Source organism: Macrobrachium nipponense, chromosome 42 (genome assembly GCF_015104395.2).
Source record: "Macrobrachium nipponense isolate FS-2020 chromosome 42, ASM1510439v2, whole genome shotgun sequence".
In the NCBI taxonomy this organism is placed as follows: Eukaryota; Metazoa; Arthropoda; class Malacostraca; order Decapoda; family Palaemonidae; genus Macrobrachium; species Macrobrachium nipponense.
The window spans coordinates 809,961-831,510 of record NC_061103.1 but is presented as its reverse complement, the minus strand read 5'-3'; the positions used below and the strand labels follow the sequence as shown (position 1 = coordinate 831,510).

Sequence of the window (21,550 nt, the reverse complement as noted above, 5' to 3'; positions counted from 1 at the left end):
TTTATCACAGGAAATGGTTAGTTTATTGACACAAGCGACTCCGTAAACATCAAGATGGTGTCAATCTTCTAAATACCTCGAGTTGTAAGTAAAAATGTTGAACGCGTTTTGGTGAGATTTGCACTACGTTTGAGACTGTTTTCAGTACCCTCTGTTTAAATCTTAAAATTTGGCCTTAATTTCTAACTTTGGAGAAAATACTTACTTCGAAAGGAGAGTAGAGGTCTTTAGCTCCATTTCTCACCAACAACAAGTCGCGACTGATGCCCATCTCCGGTGTCAGGACGCGTTATAATGTACTTTTTCGGAGGGTGGCAAGCGTTGATTGTAGGTGGCCTGTTTGGCCTGCTGTGGTGATTTACCCTAAGTACTTTTTTTGGGGTTGTTCACGCTGATCGTACATGGTCCACTCAGTACCCTGCGGTTTTTTACCTACTATGCTATCTACTAAAAGCGACCTACCTAGACTAACTAGGATAGAAGGCAGCTACTAGGTAGGTAGTAGCTACTCTACCTAGTAGCAGAAGCTCCATAGGTAGGTTACTAACCTTCCCGTGAAAATCATATCGGACCTGCTTCACCCTGGAAGAGGAAATCTTGAGAAACGACTCCTGCACGACGCCCAGACTAGACTAGGCTATGGCCTGTCTGGCAATAGGTAGCTACCTAGTAGTACCTACTATACCTAGTAGCTAAGTATAAGTAGCTAGTAGGGAGGCTACCAGTTGCCTACCTAGTAGCTAGAGAGCATTCGGGTGGAGAGCTCGCATTTCATACTTAAAAGGGACAAACAAATACACTCTACTACGGTTATAGCTACAACAGGCAAGTTCTAAATACTCATCGCACTTACCTTCGAAGGCTGCCATGGTCTCTCACTTGTATTATTGGCTAACTTGACCCTTAGTGAGATAACGCGGCGAATGACAGACTCCACACGGGTAGCAGTCAGTCGTTTTGCAGTTCGGCGTCGCCTTCTGTTGGGCAGCAGACGTAACTGTCACTGAGGGAAGAAGAAGAAGCAGTGTTGGTGAAGTCTTGTCAGTTAAGTGGAAGCCGCCGGTATCGTTCGGTTTCCTCCTTTTGGTATTTAATGAACAAAATTAGTTACATAGATAAATTATGTTGTATTTTACATATATGTATTATCTATTGACATATCTTATTTACATTTATTATTTATAAGGGCAGTCAGAGAGAATTAATGTAATTTTTACATTAGATGTCTGAAAAGAGAACGCTATCGAACACACCATAGTCGAAGTATATGTGATGTTTTTATAATCTTATTTTTAAAATGCCTTTTCCCATTAGTGAAGCAAAATTTGCGAGAAAAATATTTAGAATAAAAATGAGAGTGGAAGGAAAGATGCAGAAAAGGAATTTTAATCTTAAGTCACTGTCTTCAATGGAATATTAGGGTGGAAATATGGGTCGGATTGCAACAGATGAAGAAAGCTAAGTACTATATAGTGACACATGTGGTGAAATAAAGAAAAAATATCAAAAGAACGAAAAAAAAATTTAGAGTTAGAAATTAAAACGTATCAAGGCTACATTTACTAAGATACTAATAAATTTTCGGATTAAAAGTGCTGAGGGAATAACATTGTCATTTGGTCATATATAATATATGGAATCAATAAGAAAAAAAGCAATGCCTGCCAGAGCATGCGGTGGGATGCTAAACTACTAAACTACGGATTTCTTGTGAGAGGAGTCAGATAGATTAACAAGCAAACGAAGAGTCTAGGGAGACAAAGTTTTTTTTCTTTTTTCTAAACAGCGATGTTAGGGTTGGTGGTAACAGGACAGAAGTGAAGAAAGGAAATTTGGCCGTCAACTGTTTAATAAGGGGGCGTACAAAAAAGAAAAAAAAAATTAGAAGATTTACTAGTCGGAAAGTGGGAAAATATTCAACCTGATCTCATAAGTCATAAACTATTGATACCACACACCCACACACAAACACACACACAACACAGAGAGAGAGAGAGAGAGAGAGAGAGAGAGAGAGAGAGAGAGAGAGAGAATGGGGGGTAAACTTTTAAAGGTGAGAAAAACAAAGCCTAGTAAGAACATAATAATGACATCCTTATTTTGTATTGTATTATTGCGTAAGCTTTTGTTTTGCGAGTCGTGCATTTTGGGTTTCATGTTATTCAATTTTCTCTGCCAGAATTATTCCATTTTTGAAGTTAATTGTATTTATGTATGTTAAAAAAGCGTTTTTTTTTATATAGCCACAAGAAATTCTTGTAAATAATGTGAGGCCCAAGGCTTTTGTAAATGATGATTTAAAAGTTACTGCAGTAGTACAGAGGTGTCTTAGCCGCTGCAACTTCTTAAGCTACTCATGTGGCTTGTAAGGACAACGCTTTTCCCACAATATCTTGTAAATAATTCATCTAGCCGCGTTGTACTACATTACTCCATTGTCTAGAGCATTCTCAGGCATTGCCGCCAACATATTACTCTTGTATCTTTGACAAATGTAACTAATTATATTCATATATATATACATATATATATATATATATATATATATATATATATATATATATATATATATATATATATGTGTGTGTGTGTGTGTGTGTGTGTGTGTGTGTGTGTGTAGAAACAGAAATCTGCTGGGCCCGAGTCAGTTAGAATCTCAGTGCGGGTCGGGTACGCAGTACTACATAGCCTACTATCCGTCAGCTAAATCTAGAACAACATGTAATAAAGTTAGTACTACTTTACCTGCCTTTTTTGTAGAGACCTCACAGGCTATGTTAAGCTCCCAGATTTCTGCTTGACTAAATCATGCTATTACGATCTTACCATCACTTGATTTTGGTCTTTGCTCTATATAGCTACTAGGCATCTTTGCTAAATGTGCTTTATGTCTGTCTCCCCGCTTATTAAGTAACCTATTTCATCCTCAACGTCGATGACCATAGTCGGCGCGACCCCAGGTTAAATCTTTACATTTTCTTTTTGGAGTTTCTTTAAGTTCATATAAATTGACCGTGGGAATCATTGGGAAAATCGTTGCCTAGCTCTTGGGCAGTTTTGTACACCGAACAATATTTATTCCAGAAGCTGAATGTATAATTGGTGAACTTTTCTTTTGAATTCCTGTTACTGATTGATGGCCCGTGGACTAAGGAAGGGGCATCACTTTCAGAACTGATTAAACATCTACGTTTAATCGAGCACTTTATTCTTGCCAGTGAATCCGCATTACATATCCAAGCGAAAGCTTCAACTTAATCTAGTGCATGTCTATCGGCTCCCCAAGTAGTGTTGAATAGTGTTTTTTAATTAGATTTAATTTTTACTTCATGTACGTTATGTGAGCTTTCCAATTGAGCTGAGTATCAAATACTAATCTAAAAAATTTGGCAGTTTGGCCAGTTGGCATACTATGGTTTCTGATTTTTAAATCTATTTCTTCACATTTTTACTACTTTTTATTTCTATATGAGATTTATATATGGAAAATTCGAAACCTACAGATGAGGCCCTTTCATCTGTTTTTATTATGCTTTTATCAATAATTCGTTCTGCATGTTTTATTAGAGATGCTGAATAACATATCGGAAAATCATCCACATACAGATTTCGGTAGGTAGGTTATCATTATTGACATAATTTATTGCTAAAGTAAACAGTGTGCCACTAAGGACGATTCCTTGTGAAACACCATTTTCAAGTGGAAATGTACATGACTATACATCACCAATTCTCACCTGAAAACTGCGATCAGTTAAACAGTTTTGGATGAATCTAAATCTAGGTAGATGACTACGGGTGCTGTTTTTTTTTTTTTTTTTTTTTTTTTTTTGGTAACATTGTTAATATTGCATACCTTCATACAGTACCTTTTCAATGTAAAAAAGACAATTACAGTAATTTGTTTTCGTTCAAAGCCTCTGCATATGTGGTATTCTAAGTTGGATACAGAATCCAATGAAGATCTGTTACATTGCAACCCGAATTGAGTTGAGCCGAAGCTTCATTTGCTCAAATGTGCCATGTTGATTGAGCATTTGCCATTTTCTCTTATAATTTGCATAAGCAACTTTTTAAAGAAATTGGTCTATAATTTTTTACATTACTGGGATCCTCTCCAGGTTTGGGGAGATTAATTCTTATAGCTTTACGCCATTCACTAGGAAATAAATATCTAACCCACAAATGATTACACAAGCTGTAGTAAGCATGACTCTGCCAAAGATGCCAAGTGCTGCCACCTCAAAACAAATACTGTCGCCTCCAGGAGCAGATATGTGGCTGTTCCACAGAACATATTCCTACTCTTCCATATTAGATTCTCTATTTTGATATATATCTTCTATGGTTTCAGAATTTATTGCTATTAATTCTATATGTGGCTTCCACAGAGCATATTCCAACTCTTCCATATTAGATTCTCTATTTTGATATATATCTATGGTTTCGGAATTTATTGCTATTCATTTAATCTTTATCATCACTTACATTTGCTAAGCTTTCTCTTATTATATTACTTATTTCTCTTGGATCAAGTATTCGTTTTCCATCTTTTAATATGGCATGTCTAGGTGGTTTAATAGGGGTACCATTTAATTTCTTGAATTTTACCCATATTTTTTTGTATGGGAGTATTACTAGAGAGATCTGATACATACTTCTTCCGTGAAATGATTCTTCATGGAATTACTGTCTTCAAATGCTGCAGATATTTTGTTGTAGTATAGAGGTTTTAATGCATCAATTTCTATTAATAATATAGCAATTTTTTGTAAAGTACCTTCTAATATCGGCAATGCTTTATTTGTTTTATTGAATTTTTTTTATTAAAATTAGTTGAGTGTATTTATAATTCTGTAGCGTATCAGAACAACTATGAACTTTGTGTTTTGTTGGATGAGATTTTGATTTTGGTATTGCTTTATCAGCAGCATTTTTTATGAAATCAACATGACATTTATCATTTTCATTGTGGTATTTTAAACCTTCAAATGGTCGGATATTCCTAGCGCGCATTTCATGTCGCTCCCAATCTGCTTTATAAATGTTATAGTGAGGGACATATTTTGCAGGAGCACTTAGTAACAAGGAAATTAATATTGGCAATTGATCACTGGTGTGCAAAGTCATCAACTGTGTTCCAGTCCAGTCTGTTTACTATGCTGTGTACTCAGAGTTAAGTTCTACTTAGGAAAATGTTCCTTGTGTTTTGAATATGTGTTGACTTCGTCATTTATACAGCACATGTCATTTGAATCCACGAAATCTACTTTGCTTTCTGCTCTATATGAGTTTGTACGTACAATTACCGTCCCATATCGGGTTGTGAGAATTAAGATCACCTTCTATCAGTGTATAGGTTCCTTGGCATTGTTAAGTAAATCTTTAAGTTTATCAATGTTGTAATTATTTTTAGGTTGGTTGTATAGATAATGAGTTACATAATTGTTGTTAAGATTTGGATTTTAATACTGATATTTGCAAGTCAGTAATATTTACAGGTACTTTGTCATTAACTATTTTGTTATTTACGTACATATAGACTACCTAAATTTCCTTCTTCCTCTCTAGATGTAGAAAATAAGGTGTATTTATCTATTGTTGGTATTGTTTTGTTGATATGTAAGTATGATATCATTAGTTCATATTCTTTTAGTAATCGTTGCATTGCTCTCAAATGTAATCTGATCTGCAGACCATTCATTTTACGTTCCGTTTTATAATATAATTATTGAAAATATTGTGTTAGTGTGTTAAAGTGTCAGGTTCTTCTTGTGGGTTATCAACCTGCACTTTTTCTCAAATTGTATTCACGACACTATTTGTTACTGTATAACAGATCTAGTGTCTAAACTAGTAGTTTCTTTATTTCTGTGTTTGATAAAACTTCGTATAGTGCAGTGATTCTCAACCTGGGGGTATTCATTAGGTCAGCAGGCAAGACACTAAACAACCCGAGCGAGGTCACAGTCTGTTGTCAGTTAACATATATTACAATTTCATACTTGTCAGGCGAAAATGATCATTAGATTCTACATATATGTAATGTTCCTATTATCCTTATGAAATAGAAGTTGACGCTTCTATTAAGTCCGACGTGACTAGTAATTTTCAAGACATAATTTGATATTATTATTGTCCGAGAAGTCTCGAATCAAATTCATGTAGTTTTGTTAATTAGTTAGTTTGTGCGTTCGTGAACGAGAATGTAAGGCGTGTTTGTCGCCCATAATCAGATTCACAGCGTAGGTCAAAGAATGTAGATCATTCAATCTTTTGTAAGAAAACCTCGGAAAATATATATATAAATCGGAGATGTATATCATGTAATCAACCTCTCTTAACCAACCAGCGATTCTCTTAACAAGTGTGAGGAACTGATATTCAGAAGATTATGTAAAAATGCAAAGTAGTCCACTACTCTAGTTGTACTCGTTCGGATCCAAGGTATGTTCGGATCCACGTCTCTTATGGGAAGCTGAATTTTCCACGCTCGCTGCTCTCAAGACCAAGTACAGAAACGGGCTGAATGTTGAAGTGGACTTACGCCGACCACTCTCTGGCATTCAAGTCCACCATTCATTCAAGATCTAGTAGCTAAGAAGAGTGTCAAGTATCTCGCTTATTCATTCCCAAAAGAATAAAAACATCCCTTCTCTGCCTCTTTTATCATTTTCCTTTAAATTAAGTATATCCTAGTTTAACCAGATCAATTGGTTATCTAGCAACGGGACCTACAACTTATAGTGGGATCTGAACGACCTCATATCGAGAAATGAATTTCTAATCATCGGAAATAAATTTCTCTGGTTCCACGTTGGGAGAGCAGGGAATTGAACCCGCGTCTACCGAATCGGAGGCGAGCACGTAACCCACTCGTCCAACGAGGAACTCATTCCCTTCAACTGCTGGAGAGAATTGTACTTATAGATGCAAGAGGCCGGGCGGGGGGGTTGTGCATGGAGGGAAGGTCCACCTCTTATAGGGGTCGTGTCGATAAAAAGGTTGAGAGCCACTAGTGTAATGTTTGTTCAACGGTCTTTTGTTATGCTTCTGTTTTTGTTGCACAATCCAATGAAACATTAATTATCCTGGTGTTTTCATATACCATTCTTTTTTTCGTTTATTCTTGGTGCATCCATTAATGGTGGAGGAATCTCTTCTTCTTTCACGTAATCAACCTTGTCTATGGTTTCTTCCCTTGCCATTTCTTCGACGTGTTTGGTATATATCTGCTTCCATAGGTTTTATGATTGTTTTAGGAGACAAAGGCATATTCCTATCATTTTTTTGGTGAATGTTCTTTCTTCAGGTCTTTAGTTTAACTGATCTCTCTAATAACAGCTGGTTTTCCGGTCTTGGCTGGAGTTCTCTTTTGACCTTTAGGTTCCGGTTCAGGACAACTTTCTTCTCATATTTCTTCATGAAACTTATTATCTTCACGTGCTTCCATTTTCCTCAATATCCCAATTGATTTCCAACAAATATCCAAAAAAGCATTTGCATTCATTTCTTGGTTCTTTGCTAATTTAGTTTCTCCCTGCAATATAGTTGCTATTCCTTGGGATTTATCTATCAGGGTTTTGTTACAATTATCTATTTCCATTTTTGTTTCACTATTTAATCTTATTATAGTAGAAAAAGTATGTTGTCTGGCGGGTCATCCGTTCCTCTAACTTTCCATTCTAATTGGCTTCTTTGATGATAGGCATTCCTGTTCTCTTCTACAGCCATTTATTTTTGTGTTGTACTATATACAATAGATCCTTAGATATTGCATGGTGATTTTTCCCACTGTTCACGTATTCTGGCTTACCGCACACACTGTGGCATGTTCATTAGATCCACAATACACACTGATGTATTCTGGCAAATTTTCCTTGTATGTCCATACTACAATTTCGGCTTTGTAGTGGTTTCGGAACGTACGATCTCAGTTCTCTGTTTTGGCCCGTGATTTTAATTTTTAAGGGTAATTCTCGCCCTTCAAATGTTATTTTTGATATTCTCAATGTTTTTCAATTATTTTCTGTACTGGTTATGTTGTACTATGTTTCCCATTCTTTAGAAGAATCCAGAAAAATATTCTTTTCAATTGGTTCTTCATTATTATCAGGAAGGACCTACTGTCACATTTTTTCATTTGCACCTTTATATTGTCAATGTTTGATTTTTTGTTGTGGTTTCTATCAACGACATCTGGTCTTTTCTTTGTCTGAATGACATTCCAGAAGTTGGGTGTCAACTCGTGAAGTAATTTTCTCATTCAAATCAAATCTGATACTTTTGCCGGTTTTTGTGCCCAACTTCCACTTCCACAGAGGGAGTCAAGGTCGGGTCTTGCCTGTATCTGGCTCTTCTTTGCCTTCTGTAGGTATTAATGTATTAATACCATCTTTATTTATTTGAAGTGAGTTTCCATCAGTCATCCATTGTCCAGCTCAGAAGTCGTAGGTAGGTTTGCTTTCTTCGCCATATAACGAACAGCATAAATTTCGTCCAGGATGAGGCTCCTCTCACCAGGGAGGCCCATCTTAGGGAGGAGCAGTACTGTTACCCACAGAGGCAACTGTCCCGGGAGCCTCGCCGTCCTATACCCTCGGTGCCTTGGTCCCGGGATCCTCACCTTCCTTTACACCATACCCCCATGGTCCCGGGATCCTCACCTTCCTTTACACCATACCCTCATGGTCCCGGGATCCTCACCTTCCTATACAGCATACCCTCAGTGCCTTGGTCCCGGGATCCTCACCTTCCTATACACCATACCCTCGGAGACTTGGTCCCGGGATCATCACCTTCCTATACACCATACCCTCAGTGTCTTGGTCCTGGGATTCTCACCTTCCTATACACCAAACCCTCAGTGTCTTGGTCCCGGTATGGAGAAGTTATGGAGTTCCATTTGACTATGTCTGTGTGTGTGTGTGAGAGAGAGAGAGAGAGTGTGTGTGTAATTGCTGTATGGATAGTTAACGACTGAATTGGCTATTGGTGAGTTCTGGGTTGTCTGCTGGTGCTGTTAGTTGTTGGAGTTCTGTGTTTTATAGTCAGTCTTTGGTCAGAATCGGTGATGATAAGTGGTGTCAGCAGCAGTCTATTAAGTCTTGAAAGATCTGAAAGTCAGTTGAGTTGTGTTATTGATTTGTTGTTTGTTTTGTTAATTTTGATGTTGTTTGCTTTCGGACTTGCTGGACGTGTACGAAGGAAGATCATGAGATGAAGTCCTGTCCACAAATATCAGTTTATATGAGAGAAATCTCAAAATTTTAGAATTTCCAGTCTTTCCTTGTAAAGTTGACAATGTTTTGCCAAGTCCTGTAACTGATACTGGATCACGTCGAACAATAGCTCAGAGTTGTGCTATAAGCATGGAAAAACCCAGAGATACAGACGTTTGGAGCAGTTACAGTCGATATACAGATCTCCCCATCTTATAAAATCACTCATACTCTTGTTTATTGTTCCTAATAATTATTTATCAAGTGATTATTTAATGGTATGTAAGTGTGTCTGATTACGTGAGGATGTAGTGTTTTGGTACGTGACTATGCAGGTAGAATGTTCTAGAAGCTTTGTCTGGTTAGAACCCAAATATGGGTGTGTTGTGAAGGGATTTGTGCGTTATTTAAGGAGGAGTGATTTTTGAGGGGAGCCCCAGGCGCCTCTGTACCGTAGAATGTCATGCATTCGTTTTGGTGCAGCCAAAGTGAGAGGACTCTCTGGGGCCAAGCTCGGCTCACCTGATGAACAGGTGAGTGTTGAGGTGAACAGTAATTAACATTTAAGTGGCCTGTCACTTCTTTCAACATTTCTTTATCATTTATTTCATGGCGTGGAGTGTCACACACTATACTCTGTTTTTTTCCATCTGTCCATCTGCCTGTGGTGTTTGCGCATGGTAACACTGCGTTCCGGGCTTTAAATAATATCCTATTTCGAATATTAGCAGTGTAATTCGCATACAGTAAATTATTAAAACACTTTTCAGTTGCAATTGTACACCCAGATATCTATTTATTTACATAAAACTTACACATGGTGTAACTATTTAAAGCCCAAGGCGCAGTGTTACCATGCGAAAACACCTCAGGCGGATGGACAGATGGAAAAATCAGAGTATAAGTGCATAGCCACGTGTGTCATATGTGGACACACCTTCAAGTGGACACCGCCACTGTATGGTATAGTCACTTAAATGAACTGGGGGACTTAAGACCTTATCCTACAATGAAGGCTGAATAGTGCTTCGGGGGAGGAGATGGGAATTAGTCACACGCTTTATTATTTTAGTTATAGCTGTTTAGTTGGTTTGGGGAAGTGGTCCAGTAACTTTCTGTTATCATGCATATTATTCATTTAACCTGACATATGTTGGATTTGCAGAATTAATTATCTTTGCAAACAGTTTAATTTCCATACAATAGATGTAGCGTATTTAGTGTTCGAGAGAGAGAGAGAGAGATATGTCTGTTATCATTAGTTAGATATGTATCAGAAAGTACTAATTATTTGTTATCCAATATTGGTAAAATCTCTAAATTCAATGCATGAAGTCAATTGTAATCCACCAGGCAATGTGGTAATGTGAAGGCTAGAATCCTGATAGTGTTTTCTGGTTATTATTCGTCAACCTGTAATTGAAAAACAAATTCTACAACCTGTGCTACTCATCGTGTTAAAAGATAAAAGAGGCAAAGGGGACAGACACTTAGATTCCAGTCTATGATGAGGGTTCAAGAGTAATGGTTATTATACAGCCTGATGTGCATGTCGTCAAAACATACGTCGTGGAAGATGATTGTGCCACTGATCCATTTCTATACCTTCTCACTGCAGAAGTAGGTCAGCGTTACTTTTGTTTCTTTAGTGTAATACTACTGTGACACGTTGGAATTATGCGATTTTGTCCAGCTAATTACGAATAATATTTTTAGCATAACGAATGGAATGTCACTACATCAAGAAGAAATTGGTTATAGTCGCAGTGGAAACATGCATTGAGTAGGCTCATAAAAATAAGGCCTGGATTGAGCGATTTGGATAAGGGCAAAAGGGGTAAACTAAGATCACTTCCCTGTCAATATGTTTTTATTGTTGGTGATAACCCTCTTGGTCTCCTGCCTGATATTGTTCACTGTATTGATACAGGAGACACTAAACCATTGAAAAGTAAGATTTTCATACCACTTGAAAAATAAGTTTATTCTTAAGATGACAGGAGGAATGCTGAAAATGGTGTGTTATCGAACGTAGTTCTGCATCTCGGCAGAGCCCTGTGGTTCTTGTGTCAAAGCCAAGAGGTAGCAAAGGTCTTGTATCGATTTTCGTGCTCTGAATAAGGTAACGAAGGATGATGTGTATCATCCCCCTAAGGTGGATTCTCTTTCTGATGCTAAATATGACACTAATTTAGATTTAAAAGATGCGTATTGGTATATCGCTGTCAGGGAATCTGACAGAGATTCCAGTCAATGAGAGTTTAGCCTCTGTGCGTTCTTAGATGATGTAACTGTGATTTCAAACTCTTTTGAAAAACATTTAGCTAGTTTAAGAGAAACTTTGAATTTACTAAACATTTAGTATCAAATGAAGTGTTAAGAGATGTTCTTTTGTCAGGGAAGCAATTAAATTTCTATGCCATGTGGTATCAAAAGCTTAATATATTCCTGTCGTAATGAACGCGGCGACTACATTATCACAAACGGTTTTTCATAATCAATCCATTGTCTTATCATCAATGGATTACTTCCCTCAATTTGATATGATAAAGAGACCATCATCAATATGACGATGGCACACCCAAAGAAACTGATTCAATGGTAACAAGAGGTAACACGAGAGACTGCGTATTTGGTCGTGGTCGAAGCAAGTCGTACCAATCAGCAACGAGGGAGGAGTAGTCAATGGCTTATGTACCCAAAATGAATTTTCTTACGTGATTCACTACAAAAGTAACTGTGTTCACCTCTCTTAATTTATAACGATTCAAGTATATTTTACTCTAAATCGATTACTGTATTTTTTAAATCTTTGATCATAATAGGAAGAAAATATAGTTAATGCGCTGGAATACTATTTATGACGATCCTGAAGAGGCTACGGTCATTGCTATTATTTTCTTATGTTATCTTCCAATAACTGAGGTTAAGATTTGAATGTTCAACAAATAATATTAAGAAATTTTACATAATGTAAATTACGGCACTCTTTCTAATTACAACGGCAAACACTGGAAAGTTCATGGAACTTTCATATACGTTTCAAATTTGTATTCATATTGAACTATTGCTGACATCTTGCCGTTCGCGCCATAACTCGTCTGCGTCATTTCGTTCAGAAGTAAGAATAGCCCAATATATTATAATAAATAAATAATGCATATATGAGTGTTATCATGGATAATTTTTGTCATATTTTCTCATTAACATTGATGTCTTAGGTTGCTGAATATGTTAAAGCTTTAATCATTATATCATAACTGCTGACTCATAGGTTACTACCGTTTTCTCAGATTGTTTAAAAGATAGAGGGAAATAGGGTAAAGGTTAAAATGAAAGCGTGCATTTTTTATGGTTATATTCCTAAAACATATTCTTCGAATAACAATAAGCTAATAGCTTTGGGAAATAGTCAGTGACTCTACTCAACTCGGCTCCTCGTCTGTTGACGAACGACATTCATCGGATGTTTCATGATGTTATAAAACCATGCAAAGCATTATTTTTTCCTTTCAGTGCCTAGCTCATTTACTCATTAATGCCAACCTAAGTTCACACAAGCCAAAAAACACGCCGTAACAGAACTATATACAACACAACGGCACAGGGAGACGAATCCCCATTCCAAACTAAGGGGCGTCATTAATGTTTTGAGTGGATAACAGTGCTGGACAAGCCCCGACCACTATAGTCCATTCACATATGGTAGATTCTTGTGCCTACGAGACGTTTGTTTGGCGGCCTCTGATTGGCTGGTACCGGAAGGCAGCCTGTTCGCTCAGTGGGTCATATTTTCGTTTGTAGCTTAGAAAACTAGCATTATGTTTACATTTCTTCATTTATCTCACGTTTTACAAAAGATAGGAAAGTTTTGGTCATACCAAAGTATTCGGCATTAAATGTACAATTAATTAATCTTTTCCTGAAATCAATGTTAAAATACAAAGGAATTACAACGAGGAGAAGTAAAGAGAGAAACATTTCATTCTTTATACCAGTTTTTATTTATCTTCGGATTTTGCATAATTCATGAGATCAAGATAAAATACAATCTTGTGTTTTTAAACAATAAAATCACCCTGAATACGCTGGTGCTTTCAGATTTTAGATGTGTGTAATATGTAAAGAGAAAATGAAGAATATGTCTTATTATGTTGCATCCGTACTTAACTCGATTTGACAGTAGTGCCGAGAGACAAGATATCGCGGGGTCTAGGCCTCTTAGCTAGAGCCGTTGGCGTGTTGGCAGTTGCCAATTGGCGATATGAGAAGTTTGCAGTTTCGAGAATATGTATTTACCGAATTATTATGTCATTACATTTTCTGTAAATAAACGCATAGATTTCCCATTACGACTTTCGAACATTTTTACTCAAATATCATATATATCCGTATTTCTGGACATATGATAAAAAAAGTTAATAATCAGATGGATGCATCTGGGTGTTGGACTTCAATTTAGTCTAGGGGAGAAATGTGCATGCTTTATAAGGCTCACTGATAAATAACAGAACTTGTTTCTTTGGCCAATAACATCAAAAGCTTATGGTTTTCATATATTCCCTCAATAAACAAAAGTACATCTGTTTATACCATAAAATTTGTTGACGATGTAACGAATATAATATTGTCTTTTTCAGAATTGCTTAAGTTACTCTTACACCAGAATGATTATCTCCTTTATATACATGTTACACTTTGACATGTATACAATAATGTTTAGGAAAAAAAATTTGCTTATTTTTTTCTCCTGAGGTAGTTCATTATTCTTGAATCATTTTAATTCATACCCGAGTAGAATAGCTCCTCCGTAACCGTTCCCACACGCCTGCATCATTGATATATATATATATATATATATATATATATATATATATATATATATATATATATATATATATATATAGTACATGTAGGATAATGAGACTAATCAGAAGACTGTTATATCTTCATTTTTTTAAACAAAAAGAATGGAAATTCATGCAGATATATTATGTCATAAACACAAAAGAATATCATACACAGTAGGCTTACATTGGTATGTCATTAGGCTATCGATATAAACAAAAAGAAATTAATAGCTTACAAATTCTGGTGTAAGAGTAACTCAAGCAATTCTGAAAAAGACAGAATATTATATTCGTTACATCGTCAACAAATTTTATGGTAAAAAATAAACAGATGAACTTTTGTTTATTGAGGGAACATATGAAAACCATAAGCTTTTGATGTTATTGGCCAGAGAAACAAGTTCTGTTATTTATCAGTGAGCCTTATAAAGCATGCACATTTCTCACCTAGACTAAATTGAAGCAAACACTCAGATGCATCCATCTGATAATGATTATTTACTTTTTTTTATCATATGTCCAGAAATGCGGACATATGTGATATTTGAGTAAAAATGTTCGAAAGTCATAATGGGAAATCTATGCACTTATTTACAGAAAATGTAATGACATAATAATTCGGTAAATACATATTCTCGAAACTGCAAACTTCTCATATCGCCAATTGGCAACTGCCAACACGCCAACGGCTCTGGCTAAAAGGCCCGACCCTACGATATCTTGTCTCTCGACACTACTGTCAAACCGAGTTAAGTACGGATGCAACATAATAAGACATATATGTCTTATTATGTTCTTCCTTTTCTCTTTACATATTACACACATCTAAAATCTGAAAGCACCAGCGTATTCAGGGTGATTTTATTGTTTAAAAACACAAGATTTTATTTTATCTTGATCTCATGAATTATGCAAAATCTGACGATAAATAAAAACAGGTATAAAGAATGAAATGTTTCTCTCTTTACTTCTCCTCGTTGTAATTTGTATTTTAATTTATTGATTTCTGGAAAAGATTAATTAATTGTACATTTAATACCGAATCCTTTGGTATGACCAAAACTTTCCTATCTTTGGTAAAACGTGAGATAAATGAAGAAATGTAAATAATGCTAGTTTTCTAAGCTACAAACGAAAATATGACCCTCTGAGCGAGCAGTCTGCCTTCCGGTACCAGCCAACCAGAGGCCGCCAAACAAACCTCTCGTAGGCACAAGAATCTATCTTATGTGAATAGACTATAGTTCCAACGATTCTTGCTTCACATCCAGTACACGAGAGGGTCGGTTGCGTGGTCTCCATGTATCTGTCCTCCTAGGGTCAACCGAGCAAAGGAAAAAGTTCCAAAAAAGTTATGCACAGAGAGAAGCAAAAAAAAAAAAAAAACAAAAAAAAAAAATAAAAAAAAAATAGAAAGGTTTTACTACTTTAGCTATGAAAAAATAGTTTAAAACTTTAGTGCATTATACATTATGCACGGAAAAGTTGTTCATTTATCATTACTCCCTAGCTGCAACACCTCTCATTCCTTTGACTCTACCACCGTTCATATTGTCTTTCTTCGTATCTTACTTTCCACCCTCTCCTAACAATTATTTCGTAGTGCAATTGCCAAATTGTCCTCCTGTTACACCTTTCAGTTTCATTTCCAGTACTGAATGACCTCATAGGCCCCAGTGTTTGGCCTAAACTCTAGATTCCATTCCATTCCATTCGGTGCTGTTTCATAGAGTTGCCTCATCTTTAGCTCACCGCGAAGTGTACTGAAATACATGACGGGAACTGTATACTTTTATTATCTTAGGCGAAGACTAGAGTTGATACTTCTAGTCATTACTAATTGTCCTAAGATGAATTGTAGCCTCCGAATGTAAAACAGAATAGTTGACATATACAAGTCATATTATTACAGTAGCTTCAGCTTAACAGGAAAAGAAAAAAAGAGCTTGAGGAGGTTGGGGAAGCTGTCTAACTCCTATGGAAGCGACTGAACTGATTAATCTATCCGGTAAAGGTGACGGTTTTATAGGACCACCAGAACAAATGTCGTGCTGAAAAACTCATGAGTCTTCTCCTGACCACTTGTTGAAAATCTGGAAATAGACAAAGACGACGACCGAGAGTCTCTGATTTATTTCTCCGAAGGCCAGTGTTTAGATAAGTCTTCTAGGTCAAGGTCGCTCGGAGGAGCCTTTCGCATAGAGCGCCAATCACATGCAACACTCGACTGACTGAGCTGTCTTCTGAAAGATACCGATTCTCATCCCAGGCAGATATTAGCACGAGCAAAAACAAGCATATTGATCTCGATCCGAAATAAGGGGATGTCTCTCTCTCACGTCCAATGAAAGGAAATCGATGACAATTCCCGCCTGCAAATCGATCGATTTCGGAATCTGGCTGTGCGATCTTGACTTATGAGTTATTCTCTACATCAAACCAGACTGGGTGCGCAATCATCACAGAAAATGTCTTATAAAGGATGCGGAAATTATTTTGTTCTATTGAATAGGAAGTTGAAAACTGCAGGTGTGATAGCACGGAGGCATTTTGTTGGTAATGGAGAGTTTAATGAGAATACTCAACGCAACATTAAAAAAAAAGGACTACTCAAATTAATCTAGAAACGCGGCCGTGAAGTTTCGTGGCTGTTTTTGGGAATCTTTGGACAGCTTCCATACCTCCATTTAGTCACCGAAGCTTTCCTCGACTCCTAGAAGAGAGTGACATTTAGGGAACTCACAATATGCAAATTAGAAAGTAAAGTGCAGTCGATGAGGCAAACGCTCAATGCGAGTAGAGTGGAACTGCCTCCCCAGACTGACTCGTCAGTGGAAGCTTTGCGTTCAGTCTTTGCGAGACTCAGGAAGGAAGTCTGGGGCCTATATATGGGTTTCAGCAATCGATTGACCTTATATAGTTCACATTTTTTAGTGAAAATACAAAAATAAAAAACAGAAAAAAAATTATATCTAAAAGTGAAGGAAGCCACAAGTCTCCTCTTCAGCAGAAAGTTACTAAATTGTGTAGAACAAAAGAACTACGGACTATTGTAAAGAAAAAAAAATTCATTTTGCCCCACATGTATTTAAATAATTTTTTATGAATTCCTGCGGTGATGGTATGATAAATGACCTTCTCTACAAATATATCATTAGTTGTGCGGTTTGTGTGCTTTTCACCATCACTGTCAGACAAAACTGTCCTACTTCGTGTTTCCCTTCTCCCCATGCCACTGACAATATGGGCAACATTGGAGACCGAGCTCTTGGGTAAAAACAAAACATAGAAAATAATTAGAATGTAATCAACAGCAATGAAGGAAAGACAACAAAAATGACATGAGAAGCAGTGGGAGGAAAATAAGCATTTGAAGTGGCGTGTCTCATGAAAATGTGGAAAACACAAATAAGAATACATTCATCCTAACCAAACCCAACGTAACCTAACCTAACCTAACCTAACCTGATCTAGAGCATTGTGTCCCACCTGTTACGTACCTTAGGAATAATCGCCTCGCCCCTGCACCTTCCCTTAACGTGATAATAACAGTTCAATGGCTTAATCCTCACTCAGCCTACCCTTGAATACAGTGTCCTACTTTGTTTAATAACGATACCCTTCGTTAACACAAAGAACCTCATCTATAAAAATCTATTTAGTTTATGTCCAAAATGGCAAGAACTGACCTCTCACTTACAAGAAGAAATAGAGAAGCCTGACAATCCTTTTATGTACAGTTAAGTTCAAAAGTCCGTCGACACTCTTGTCATAATTTTAATGGTACATAGATGGCGCTCGTCTCGCCACCACCAGGGTGAACTTAGTGTGGCCGTTCTTTGCTCTTTCCAGTTGAAATGGGTAGAGTCAAGAGGAAAAGCTTGGTTTAACATACGACACTTACGATATTTTGTCCACTCCTGTATGACATATACAATGATAATCATTCCACACATTTCTAGTGCTTGGATAGATTCACAGGGTTGATATATACAGTAGATAGATGTAGTCCTTCAAACAATGTATAATTATATATATAACAAGTATCGTTAAAAGATATTGCTGCATCAGCTGAGCTGATTCTGTAGAGAGTTTTCTCTAGCTTTTCCATTAAAGCTTTCTCTTGGTTACCACAGCTGGCGAGTTACGCGCCAATATTAGTCATCATTGTTTTTGAATAATAAAAATTATGATTAAAGTCATTCAAGTGTAGTTAAATATGGAGAGTAAGGTCCATAGAGATTTACATGTCATTTTAAACTATGCCGTTTTGCTTAATGTCAAAAACGATTACGCAGACGTTTGTCTCGGTTTCGACCGAGTATGATGTGATGACAGTGAAGGATCCGAGTAAGATGACGGTACTCGCGGGATCTACTCCATATAGAGTGGTAGGACAGCAGGGGTCGGCTACCTGCCGAATTATCATTGGTTGTTGATCTTGATCTGGTTCTTGTGCCCTATTGCCTGGAGGGATTTGCATTCAAGCCATTTCCTCTACGCTGGCGGCCTCGCTGTTGCAACCTTGCGGACCTTCGTGGTAAGGGGGTGACGCTGCGAGGCTGGGCCGTGACGTGACGGGACGTCATTGCTGCCTGGATTTTCATTGGCTGCGGGGCCGTTAATCTCCTGCATTTGTGTTGTTGTTCAGGTTTGCATTATCGTTGTCCTACGGTATTTGTCTTTAAATTTGTGGGGAGGAAGAGTACCTCCTGAGTAGTATTTTTGGATAAGGAGGGCCTCTAACAGGGGAGGCATTGTTGGTCGGCCACCTCCCGATTATTCTGGTGTTTTTGGATGATACCGTCACGGGAGGTGGCTTGATGGTGTGCTGTCCTGGTATAGTTCCTAATAGCTCCTTCCTGTGGGTGGCATGAGATCCTTTTTATCGATCTCATCGTAGTCATACCAATATAAAAGCCGGGACATCCACAGATGGGGGCAAATGAATTGGTAGACTATGTTCAGTTCGTCTGTTTCAGGGGGTCCCTTGCAGGAATACCAGATGAGACGAGTGGCCCCGCAGCCAATGAAAATTCAGGCCGCAGTGACGTCACCCTGGAGGGCAAAGCACCAGCCAATCAAAATTCTAGCCGCAATGACGTCCCGTCACGTCACGGCCCCGCCTCGCAGCGTCACCCCGTTATCTTGAAGGTCCGGTCCGCATGGTTGCAACAGCGAGGCCGCCTGCGTAGAGGAAATGGCTTGAATGCAAATCCCTCCAGGCAATAGGGCACAAGAACCAGACCAACAACCAACGATAATTCGGAAGGCGGCCGACCCCTGCTTCCATACCACTCTATATGGAGTAGATTCCGCAAGTACCGTCATTTTACTCTGATCCTTCACTGTGATCATACTCGGTCTAAACCGAGACAAACGTCTGCGTAATCGTTTTTGACATTAAGCAAAACGGCATAGTTTAAAATGACATGTAAAACTCTATGGACCTTACTCTCCATATTTAACTGCACTAGAATGACTTTAATAACTTTTTATTATTCAAACCCAACGATAACTAATATTGGCGTGTAACTCGCCAGCTGTGGTAACCAAGAGAAAGCTTTTCATGAGATAGAGAAAACTCTCTACAGAATCCAGCTTGGGCTGATGCAGCAATATCTTTCAACGGTACCTGTTCAAAAGAGGGTCTCCTACCAATTATATAGATAATACTAACATAATGAAACGCTAATTTGGAGTTAGGTAAAACAATTGAAATGCAGATATATGTTCTTTTTACATGTTACATCCTCAAGTAAACTCTACTCTACTGAAATTTATTTACCGTTACCACACTACCCTTCTTCGTATTGCGAATATGATTTTTGTTCTTCTCCTTTTCATCATTTGGCATATATAAAATAACTTATCAGGTTTATCTGGCGAGAGAGAGAGAGAGAGAGAGAGCACAGTTGTCAACACTGAAGTGGATTTAGGTGTATTAAGTAGTCATCTGTCATTTAACTTCATTTGATAACAGTCATACATAATACACTTGGCAGTTTGCTCTTATGCCTATTAGGCAATCTATTAAATGTATAAATATGGTATCTATAGAACAGACAATCACATCCATATGCAAAGTGATTATCATTTATGTTGTTTTGCATCCATTCGAGTTCTGTCATGGCGGTCTGCATTCATCACCGGTAACACTTATCCATTACTTGAAACTTTTCATTCTCACAAATGTGAAGATGTGATCCACTATTTAAATGGTATTTAAATCCCTTTTGAGGCGCGATTGAAAAAAATAATTCATCTCATAGAGATGTGAGTTGCATCCTGTATTGTTTCCCATTTTCTTATCAGTATGCTCTTGTTTCAATGGCTGGGTTACTTGGTCCATCCACACCGTCGTGCCTTTGCCTGGCGGCCAAAACAGTTGCCAAGTCAAAAACGGAGAATCAAAAGAGGAAAATGTTGAAGAACGATGCTTAATAATATTTATCATCAATGAAAGCACCTCAAAGCTGACATAATATCCAAAATATAAACAAACGTGAAAAGACAATCTAATACTAAATTTTTCTAGTACATGAATGAAGTTTTCCTATTAGTCGTCTGAAATTGAGAATATAGTATATAATCATGCAACGCAATTTTAAGAAAGAAACAAACTGTTTCTAAAAGGTGATTCAACCACTTCACCCGACGCTGAATAGGCCGAAGTCTGGCCACACTGCTTCACTCCACAGGCAAGAACTTATACAGAGCACACACTCACGTACATATAATCATTCCCCCCCCCCCCACCCCTCTCTCTCTCTCTTTCTTTACATGCCTCGGCCTTTCTACTACTACTACTACAGCGCCAACTCCCCCTCCCCCTCTCCTTCCATCCCCTACTACTACTACTACTACTACTACTACTGGAAAAGATCAAAACTGCATTCCTAACACAAATCTTAATAAAAATGAACACTTTTGTAGAACAGAGTTTACTAGACGATGCCGCATTTAACATGCGTCAAAAAAAAAAAGAATTACATATTGTTTCAAGCACTACATCTATCTACTGTATATATATCAGCCCTGTGAATCTGTCCAAGCACTAGAAATGTTTGGAATGATTGTCATTGCATATGTCATACAGGAGTGGACAAAATATCATAATTATCGGATGTTAAAGCAGGCTTCTTCTCTTCCTCTCATCGCTCTACCCATATGGGTCAACTGGTGAAAACTAATCATGTTTGACAATTTATTTTTCACACAGTACCCTTGCGGATACATTTCTCGTCATTTAAAATCAAAAAGATTACTTGATAACTACCACAATTCATAAGTGTCGGTCTGTCTGAACTTTCTAATAAATCATGAATACTTTGGCATCTCTCGCTTGGAAAGATATTCATTCACTTATAAAGGAAATGGTCAATACCCACACTAACTGGAACGCTTAATGCCTAAAACGATATATTCTAATTGTAATAATTCACAGTGCATTTTTCCTTTAATAAGTCTTTTCATTTT

At 37.4% G+C, this 21,550-nt stretch overlaps 1 protein-coding gene across 1 annotated transcript in view; it reads left to right on the top strand.

Moving 5' to 3' along the window:
• LOC135212921 (ATP-dependent RNA helicase Ddx1-like) overlaps window positions 1–21,550 on the top strand; it is a 407,348-nt gene that overhangs the window by 14,307 nt on the left and 371,491 nt on the right. The window lies entirely within an intron of this gene.